The following is a 10310-nucleotide window of genomic DNA, read 5'->3' on the forward strand; positions in this document are numbered from 1 at the left end:
CATTCCCCCGGAGGAGCTGGAGGAAGTGTCTGGAGAGAGGGAAGTCTGGGCATCTTTGCTTAGACTGCTGCCCCTGCGACCTGGTCCCAGATAAGCGGAGGACAATGAATTGATGGATGGATGGAGATTCTAAAGTTTCAGGCTGAATTTGGAGAAAATTTGCATAAAAGAGAACCTCAATATTTGCATTTAAAGGAAGGACACAGATGTAAAAACATGGAGGACAGAGTAAAGTATATACTGTATGTGACACTGTAAAACTGTAAAGACGCTTAACAGAGGAAAACTGGGAGACTGGATTTGAAGGCGCAAGAACATCAATAATGGAATAAAACAACAAACTATTTTAAAAAATTACATTCTGTAATTCTTATCAACAGTTTTAAAGACATCTGATTCTAGACCTTCTGCTCTAATTGAACAGTTTTACATCATAATGGCCACTTTGCATAATCTTCCCCGTTTCAACTGTGCTTCCAATCAACAACAACTGTTTAATCCCTGCCAATCACCTTTCTCACACTGATAATCTGACTGTGTTACATCCCAGCTAAGATTCAAATCACCTCCTCTGTTCGACCCCCCAACACCATTTTACTGCTGCTGTCATCACATTCCGTCACGTCACCCCTCCTCTCTGGCCTCTGGTGTGTTTGGATCCTCCTGTTCACAGGTTTCCAGTGACTGACTCCCTCTTCAGAGGATTAGTGTGATGCTGTTCCTCTTTATTCACCTCCACATGTTCACTGAAGGAGGTGTGCTGTGCCCTGTCTCTGGGGTTCACAAGCCTTTTGAACCTCACTGACTCCTTAAGCTCTGCCGCTGCCTTCCCGAACAATTATCTACACTTTGTTACTATGTGCCTTCAATCATTGTGTACTGTAAGTAAATCTTAGCACAGCTGAGGAAGAGGGGGAAAGAACCGAAGGCAGCAGTAATGCTTGTTCATTTGTTAAACTTTCCTTTGGAGATTTATTTGAATCTGCTGCTTGAGAAGTGTCACGAACTAAGAATCAATTGCCCGGATGTACATCAGCACTGTGTTTGTAAAGTGACTGAAATAAAAATGCATGTGTATTTGTTATGTACATTTATATGCAATAACAACCGTGTATCACACTGTTGGTTGGTCAGTCCATAACTCAGTCCCCAGTGAAGTATCTCATTTTCAACTACTTTAAGGATGGGCATGAGATTCTGTGCAGACATTCATGATCCTTAGAGGATGAATCCTAATGGCTTTGGTGCCACAGGCAGGTCACAGGTCATCTATCCTGTGAAATAACTACTGGGTAGATTGGCGCAAAATCTGGTACAGATATCTGTGAAGCCCAGACAAATTATGGGTACATCTCAATTCCCGTATATGATCATTCCTCACTCCTTGCTTGACCCAGCAGTCGTCCTGGTCTGTCATCTTGATTAATGTCTTGAAGCGCTTATTCCTGCTCTGAGGAGCGAGAAGGGTGCTGGAGAAGCCTTGAGCAAGAACTGGCCCTTTATCAAACATCTGATGGTGACTGGACACTTCCAATGAAGGATCGACAGAAAGGACACCTCATGTCTTCAAAAAAGAGTATGTTCCATTAGTTTCATCACTATGACAAAACAATTTTTGTCAAATACTTTGGTTTATGACCAAATATCTGCAAAATTAATGACATTCTCAGTGATTCTGGTTCTTTAGTGAGAATGGTTGTGCTAACATGCTAATCTAAGAAAGAAAACAAGATAAACATGTTATGAAACAAGGACAGACTTAAAGGCTCTATTCCATTATAAAGCCTCATCCGGTTCTTTCAAACCAGGAACTCAGAGGGACGACTCAGACCACTTGAGTATATAAAAAATATAACCGTGCTGGTTTATTCAAAGAGTCACAGGCAAGAATTAACACTTCAAGCCACACTTCCAGTCCAGAGATCTTCCAAACCCCCAGCCTGCCAAAGCAGCCCGGAAGCAGGAAGACCCCGAACCACGCATTGCTATACATTATTAATCATTTCTGGGCTGTCGAACCGTGACGTCACCTGATATGCCAGCTTGGCAGCTGAGCAGAGCAGTAGACAAAACATGAAGAAAATAATGTGTGTGGCTGTTGTTTTCGTGGTGTGTATCTAAAACAATTTGACATAACATTACACATTAAGACAAATATTATGGTTACTTTTACCGTCATAATAACATTCGTCCCTGACTGCCGCCTTTCTCTGCTTTTAACTAACCTTGCATTTAACAGCCTGAGGAGACATCCTGGCTACACCAACATCTTCTAATACAACAGATCTCTAATCAATATTTATCTATCTAAGAAATTACCTAACAGACTGAACAAATATATTTCCTCTTAATATATGCTACATGCTGCTAAGCTAAGCTAACCACGAGCAGCTTTATATTTAGCATACAGACATGAGAATGGCATTGATCTTTTCATGTTCTTGGCTTGCTGTTGATAGAAATACATTTTAAATGGGGAATCAGCTTTGAGGGGCAAACACAAAACTAGCAGTAGCTTTGTTTGTATCAGAATCAGAAGCAGAACGTCACACACAAAATAGATGTCCGGCTTCACTGCTAATGACCTTAAATATTCAGGCCTAGCCTAAGGCCATAAAATCAAAAGACACATACTGTAATTTGACTATTCCAGTGTTGCGCTCCAGTTCTTGTTACCATTGCTAACTCTGAGAGACGAGGCAGTCCAAGTAACTTCAAAACAGTGCTGATTTATTCAAAGGATCACAGGTAAAGTTAACATTACACGCTCAGGTATCTTGCACCTCCAAACTGCACGCAGGCAGATGTAAGATGAAAGACCCTGAACCTACCAGGCCTATACATTATATCTCTTCGGTTGGGCTAGCCCCATACTACACAGAAACGTCAACCGAGACGTCTCTGTTGCCAGCTTTGCAGCTGGCCATAGCAGTAGTCAAAACATGAAGCAAATCAATGTGTGTGTGTCTGTTGGTTAAGTGGTGTGTAGCTAAAAACATTCTCACGACCTCTAGTAACATGTCGTGGCTTAAACATAAGAACCTATTATGGCTAAGGCTACAGTTATACACATCATAATAATATTAAACATCCTGTCTGCTGACAGTCATCAACTCTTCTCTCTAGTTATCCTTGACCAGATGTACCCTGTAGAAACTCATAAGCATGACTAAGCATTTAACAGTCTAACTAGACATCCTATCTCCACTAAACATTTCTAATACATAAAGTATCTATCCAATATCTATCTGACTAAAAATACCTAACACCAGTATGTAGTGTTATAGATTTTATCGATAGAGCACAGCTTCATTAGAAGTCCTTGTGGGATCTTTGCACTAATTAGCTGCCTTACTCCTCAGCAATGTGCGAAGCTTTACGCTGAAGGCTAGAGAAGACCAGAGGCACAATGACTGGACTGGTTCCTACATTTTAACATTATTAAAGCCTTAACTTTCAAAAAGCATGGTTTTATTTGTCTCAAACTGATTACAATTTCTGGCATTTCACTGCTTCTAGTAGATAAATCATGCGAAAACTCTGGAAACAGTAACAGAAGCAACTAGATTTGATGCAAAGGTGGACACAGGAGACCTAGAAATATCATTAAGGAGTATACACTCCTTAATGCTACGCTGAAGAACGGCAGCTTTCTGACGTGTGCACCCATGTGATAGAAACAAAACATGTCTAACATCTCCTCCTGCCATTTTCAGACATCCAAACCGCTAAGGTCTGAGACGTGAGACCTGAGCATCACGTAGACAGAACAGAAAAGCTATTATTGCGTCTGATGAAAAACAGGTAGATTGCACTGTATTTCAGCCTGTGGCTAAGGCCCTGCAGGGCAGGGACAATAAAGTGCTCTCCAAATGAGCTCAACATCCCAGGAAATAGGACACAGCCGCTTCCCCATGCTCTCCTCAGGCCAGACATTATACTGTACATTAGATCTGTCTCACTGTCATTTGTAGAGAGCTGCTGCCTCAGCCTGTGGGCACGCTCGCTCCAGCACCTCACTCAGGTTCGGCTGCATTTGCAGGATAAATGAAGCTATATTGAGTCATCTGGAACTTTGTGTCATATCAGTGAATTAGCATATTTATGTTTTTAAACTTTCTTCTTCTTCCTTTGTCAGGTTTTATTGTTGTGTTTTCAGCTTCAACAGGTTATTTTCAGTTAGATATCTAAGCAGTGCAACACACTGGACTGCATCATATTGCATGAAATGTGCATAAATACAACTTTATTTTTAATTCAGTTGTTTCATTGTAATGCCACTGTGAGTACTTTTGTTGTTTACATAGTCAGTTTAAATGATTGTGATGGGCTATTTTGGTAACTTAGTTTGAGCAGGTTATTGTACTAAGCAACATTTTACTGTCATGATAGTGTGTATTATTGGAAGCGGAGCCACAGTTTGTAGTTTCTTTCTTCATGTTTCTTTCCTTCCTTCTTCCGCTCTCTCTTCCTCTCTGTGTAAAGTGTATAAAGTGTATTAAGATGATTTTTTTAAAACTAGGCACTAAATAATTTCAGGTAAATTTACCTTCTTCTTCCTTTTTCTCACCATCCAGTCTACTGTCACCCACATTCTCATTGTGCTCGTGTGTGTATGAGGGTGTGCTAGTTTTATTGTTTTTGAGAGCGACGGCATAAAGTCAGCCACCCTGGTCATGCTCCAGTGAAGTGGTGGGGAGTTTCATTACGCTGTGAATAATGATCACATTGTGATTACGTTGATTAGATTTCATGAATATTTGAAAGGCGAACCAAATAGCAGATTAAATATTTACTGGTGGTTTCCTTCCTGACAGACTGGGAGATCATATCACATCTCCCAACTGACTTACTGTAGCCTACTGTACTGGAAAGTCTCAGCGCTACACTTGAATATCTGTGATCATATGTTTATCAGCTTTATTGTTGTCACTTTTAATTAGGTTTATTTTAGGTGGATAGCTGTTTGCATGTGATGGTGCATTTTTTTGTTTTGTATAATTGTAATGATAGCAACAAATATGCCAGACGTGAAAACACCAGCAGATGTTTTACTCATCTGCTGTTCCTAGCTGAGATTAAACAATGCATCACCTAAGTAAAAGTACCAATACAACATTGTAAAAATACTCCACTGCAAGTAAAACTCCTGCATTCAAAATTTTAGTACACAGTAAAAGTTGTAGTACACAAGAAAATGTAACAAAAAGTACAAACTATTAAAAGGAAAAGTACTTGTTCTTCAGAAAATGCCCTCTGTAACTGATGTGGTAATACAGATGCATCAGTGTAAAAACTGCATTTTACTGAGGTAGAGGTACTTCTAATTACAACACATACAGATAAGGTGCTCGGTCTAAGTCATGAGATGGTAATGGAGGGAGGAAGAAGAAAAACAGTTGAAGGCTATGACATAAGTAGTAGTAAGTATTTTATTGCTTTTTGGTAAATTGACTCCATTAAAATACACCGAATTGACTATTAGCAGTCTCTGTTTTCAGTGTATGCATGGCTGTACAGATGACTGTCATTAGATTACTTTACTGATACTGAAGTAAATTTAAAAACATGATGGTGATTTTCAGACAAGTTCCGGTTTTAAGGAGCATTTTTTTTATTATTCTTAAATAAGGGCTACGAGTGGTTTAACAATCTGTTAAATGCTGTTAGCTGTTACTATTTTGATTTTTTATGCCATTACTTTTGCCTTACAGATATTAACCTAAACAAGCTGCCTTTTAGGAAACGTGGAGCACAGGCGGCTCCAAGTGGCGGTGAGAGGTAACTGTGTGAAGTTCATGGACTTAAAGCTCTATGAATTTATAGGGATGCACACATGTATCTTAAACAGAAGGCTGTGACTGGCAGAGGGTGGAATCAGTTTACATCTGCCCTCACAGAAGTGTTTTGTATGTACTCCAGAAAGATGTGTTCGCTCTGCTGATAAAGCAGTGGATCACAGTGAGGAGATCTTCACTGAGCTGATCAGTCTCCTGGAATTGATGCGCTCTGATGTGAAGCAGCAGATCAAGCACAAGTTTATCAGAATGTGGCACTGCTAATGCAGTTAGTTCATGTTATGTCACTGTTGTAGGTCTTCATGTACTGACAGAAAGTTTAAATTGTGTATTTTTAAAGAGGTTAAGTACTCAAGTAATCATAGTTAGGTACTTTCTATATATTTTTGCACTTCAAATGCTAATAATGATCACGTCACTGACCTGGCTTCCATTTAATGTCATTCTCTACGTTGTCAGCTGTTTGCAGATATGAGGTTTTCCACTAGACGTTGCTCTTTACACAGTATCTCTGTCAGACCGCTCCTCTTCCTGGGTCTCAGCCTGATAACTCCTCCCTCTTCTTTCACACAAAGCTGTTCCACTCTGTCCACATGTTTCTCGTTCCCTCCCCTTCAGAGCTACAACTTGAGGATGGGTGTAACCAACGTGGTGTGAGCTGACAGGCCCCGTTCACTACAGAAACACATACCATGTAGATCAGAGTTCAAACTAGTTTCATTTATCAGAAAGTAAAACTCAGACAGTCGTTGCCACAGAGAGGTGAAATGGCGCAGAAAAGAGTTCAGCTGGACCAGGACACAGTTTCGTGTTCCATCTGCCTGGATCTACTGAAGGATCCGGCGACTGTTCCCTGTGGGCTTAACTACTGCGTCAGCTGTATAAAATCTAATTGGGATGGTAGGAGGATCTAGAGACATAGCTCTAAAGACATATGCCCAGCCAAAGGAAAGCAATGCAAAAAATGCTAAAAGTTGAATCACTTTGCAAAAGCATGTAGATCCAAGGTCCCAGAGCAATCAAAACCCCGCTATAAGATGATTCATTCAGTCAGAGAAAATAACTACGCACAAGGACGTCACACCGACAACATAGGACTTTACATAGACAGCATCACAATCGAAAACGAAGGCGACAGCAATGAACAAGCTTATATGGATTTGGAACTTGGATCACCCCCAAGAAAAATAAGATTTAAAGTGGACACTGGTGCACAGGCCAACACCATTCCAGCAAACATGTTTTGAACCCTATTTCAAAATGTCACACTGAGACCCGCAACTCAGAAACTCACAGATTATGGAGGGCACCCACTGAGTGTGGACGGCATATGTAAGCTAAGATGTAGACATAAAAAACAGTGACTGCTACTGGATTTTCACATTGTTAACACTAGTGCCCCACCAATTCTGGTGATGAAAGCCTGCAGAGACCTAAATCTCATCCAAATTGTGATGGCTGTGACTGAGGGAAAACAAATACCAACATCGACTCACAAAGCTTACTTAAAGAGTTCGCAGATGTATTTCAGGGCATTGGACAGTTCCCAGGAGAATGCACTTTCAGCATCGACCCAACAGTTACACCTGCCGTTTGCTCGCCATGCAGGATCCCCTTTGCACTGCGAACCCGACTCGAAGAGGAACTCGACAGCATGGAGAAGGACAACATCATCTGCAAAGTCACAGAGCCCACAGCTTGGGTGAACGTACTTGTTGCTGTAGAGAAGCCAAAATCTAAGAAACTCAGGATATGCCTAGACCCCAGACCGCTGAACAAGGCAATACAATACTCATTACCCCCTGCCCACGCTTGAGGATGTCACATCTAAGCTTGCAGGAGCAAAGTACTTCAGTGTAGTTGATGCTAGGTCAGGATACTGGACAATCAAACTGAATCATGAGTCTTCCCTGCTAACAACTTTCAACACTGTGTTTGGCAGGTACTGCTTCCTCAGATTGCCCTTCGGCATAATTTCAGCCCAAGATGAGTTTCAGCGTCGAGTGGACGAAACCTATGAAGGTCTTGAAGGCGTTGCTGCCATCGTCGATGATGTACTTGTGTTTGGCAAGACCAAAGAGAAACATGATCAGAATCTCAAAGCCATGTTGCAACGCACAAGAGACAGAGGCGTAAAGCTAAACCCCAACAAATGTCGCATCTGTGTACCTGAGGTCAGCTACTCTGGACACACACTGTCACAAGATGGTTTAAAACCAGACCCCCACAAAATTAAAGCAGCCCAGGAGATGCAACCACCAGAGAACAAGGCGGAGCTAGAGACAGTACTAGGTATGTTCACCTACCTGGCCTGGTTCGCTCCCCATCTCTCTGAGATCAACGCGCCACTGCGACAGCTGCTAAAAGAGGACAGTAACTTTGTGTAGAATGCTAGCCACGACAGAGTATTTCAACAAATGAAAGACTTAATAACTCAACAACTTGGCCCAGTATTGGCATATTTTGACCCACTGAAAGAGCTACGGCTCCAGGTGGATGCCTCAAGAAACGGCCTTGGTGCAGTCATGCTCCAAGATGGCAAACCAGTTGCTTATGCATCAAAATCACTCAACAGCACTGAACAGAACTATGCACAGACCGAGAAAGAGCTATACGCCGTACTGTTTGGTTGCAGGCATTTCCATGAGTACGTTTATGGTCGCAAGGTCATTGTGGAGTCAGACCACAAACCACTGGAGTCAATACTAAAAAAAACTCTCACAGCCGCACCGCCACGACTACAGACAATGATACTACAGCTACAAAGATATGACGTCAATATCACCCACCTGCCAGGAAAAGATATTCCGGTCGCTGATACTCTGTCCCGGAAATCAATTGCGCACCATGACCAATCCCCGAATGAGAGCATGGAAGCACATGTGCACACAGTCATGAGTAGCATCCCTATAAGTGACAAGTGACTGGCAGAAATTGTAGATGCAACAAGCCAAAACACCCAGCTCACCCTTATGAGACGAGTGTCCTTGGACGGCTGGCCAGAGACCAGGTCATCATGCCCTCCCAGCATCCAAGAATACTGGAACTACAGAGATGAAATCGCTGAGATTGACGGAATCATGTTTAAAGGGGAGAAGATCATCATCCCCAGTAAACTCAGAAAGGTCATGTTAGAGCGCATACATGCGAGCCACATGGGAATAGAAAAGAGTAAGAGCAGGGCGAGAGACATCTTGTTTTGGCCTGGCATGGGACAACAAATCGAAGCAGCGGTAGCAGCCTGCAACATATGCCAAGAATGCTGCAACTCGAACCCCAGAGAACCCTTAATGTCTCACCCTGTACCCAAAAGGCCATGGCAAGTCATCGGAACAGATCTGTTCACTTGGAACTCAAAAGACTACATTGTCATAGTGGACTACTTCAGCAGATATTTTGAGCTAGAGAGACTACTGAAATCAGCAATGGCAAGACACGAGATCCCAGAGATTGTCATCAGTGACAATGGTCCATGCTACAGCTCCCGTGAGTTTGCACATTTCACGAAAATGTGGGGATTCATGCATAACACCACTAGTCCCCACTATCCACAGAGCAATGGACTTGCTGAAAAAACAGTTAAAACAGCAAAAAGGCTACTGGACAAAGCAAGAGCCGAGGACAAAGACCCATACCTCAGTCTACTAGAATATAGAAACACCCCAGTAGATAACCTAAAGTCACCAGTGCAACTACTTATGAGCCGCAGACTATGTTCCATCCTTCCCACAAAGGCTAATCAGCTGCAACCACAGGTTGCCTGTCTAAAGGGCATACGTGAGAGGAGAGAAGTTTGCCAACGTCGACAGAAGACCTACTTCAACAGATCCGCCAAACATCTACCCCCACTGCCTGCAGGTACACCCATCTGTTTCCTGCAGGGAGATGGTTCCTGGAAACCTGCAACAGTAACCCGGTCAACAAAGGCTAAAAGGAGCTACCTGTGCTTCATGTGCTGCCGTACATGAAGCACAGGTTAGTACCAGCAAATCGAGTTTTCAGGTCTAAGACAATGTAATCACTTAGAGGTTACATTTGTGTTCTGCAGTGGATACTCCAACACTGCAACACCTATGAAAAACTACCAGAAAATCAGTTCAAATACAAACCAGATGTGTAGTTCCACAGCCGGTGCTGTGTGTAAGGTGAGCACAACTAGTGTAGTTCTAATTGGTATCACCAGCTACTCTGTTAGATACTTCCTCCCCTTTGTTGTTCATTAGAGTCAGTCAGTGTTAGGAACAGCTATGGGCCAAGTCATTAGGTGGTGTCTGTAAGGAAAGCCATACCCTGTGTTTGTCAGAAACTGAAGGACTTAGTATCTATGTAAACATCTGCATGAAACACAACCCCTCACTTTCTGTCATTTATTTTCATTTGATAAACTCACAACTTCATTAACAGCTGAATACCTGTTTTTATGTTCAGTTGTGTATTTTTAGTACAAAGGGCACTGAGTCAGCATATTGTCATGCTGTCACAGTTTTATTATAATGACAAGTAAACACACCC

General features: G+C 42.1%; 1 long non-coding RNA gene across 1 annotated transcript in view; it reads right to left on the reverse strand.

The window, feature by feature from the left end:
* Nucleotides 1-5932: 5932 nt before the first annotated feature.
* The window catches only part of LOC109974948 (uncharacterized), a 4669-nt gene continuing 291 nt past the window's right edge, over nt 5933-10310 (reverse strand). Inside the window, exons 2-3 of the long non-coding RNA XR_002277057.1 lie at nt 6222-6473; nt 5933-6009 (exon numbers count right to left, since the gene is read on the reverse strand). This is a non-coding gene — a long non-coding RNA (uncharacterized LOC109974948). The remainder of the gene's footprint in view (nt 6010-6221; nt 6474-10310) is intronic.

Source organism: Monopterus albus, unplaced genomic scaffold (genome assembly GCF_001952655.1).
Source record: "Monopterus albus unplaced genomic scaffold, M_albus_1.0 scaffold354.1, whole genome shotgun sequence".
Lineage (NCBI taxonomy): Eukaryota > Metazoa > Chordata > Actinopteri > Synbranchiformes > Synbranchidae > Monopterus > Monopterus albus.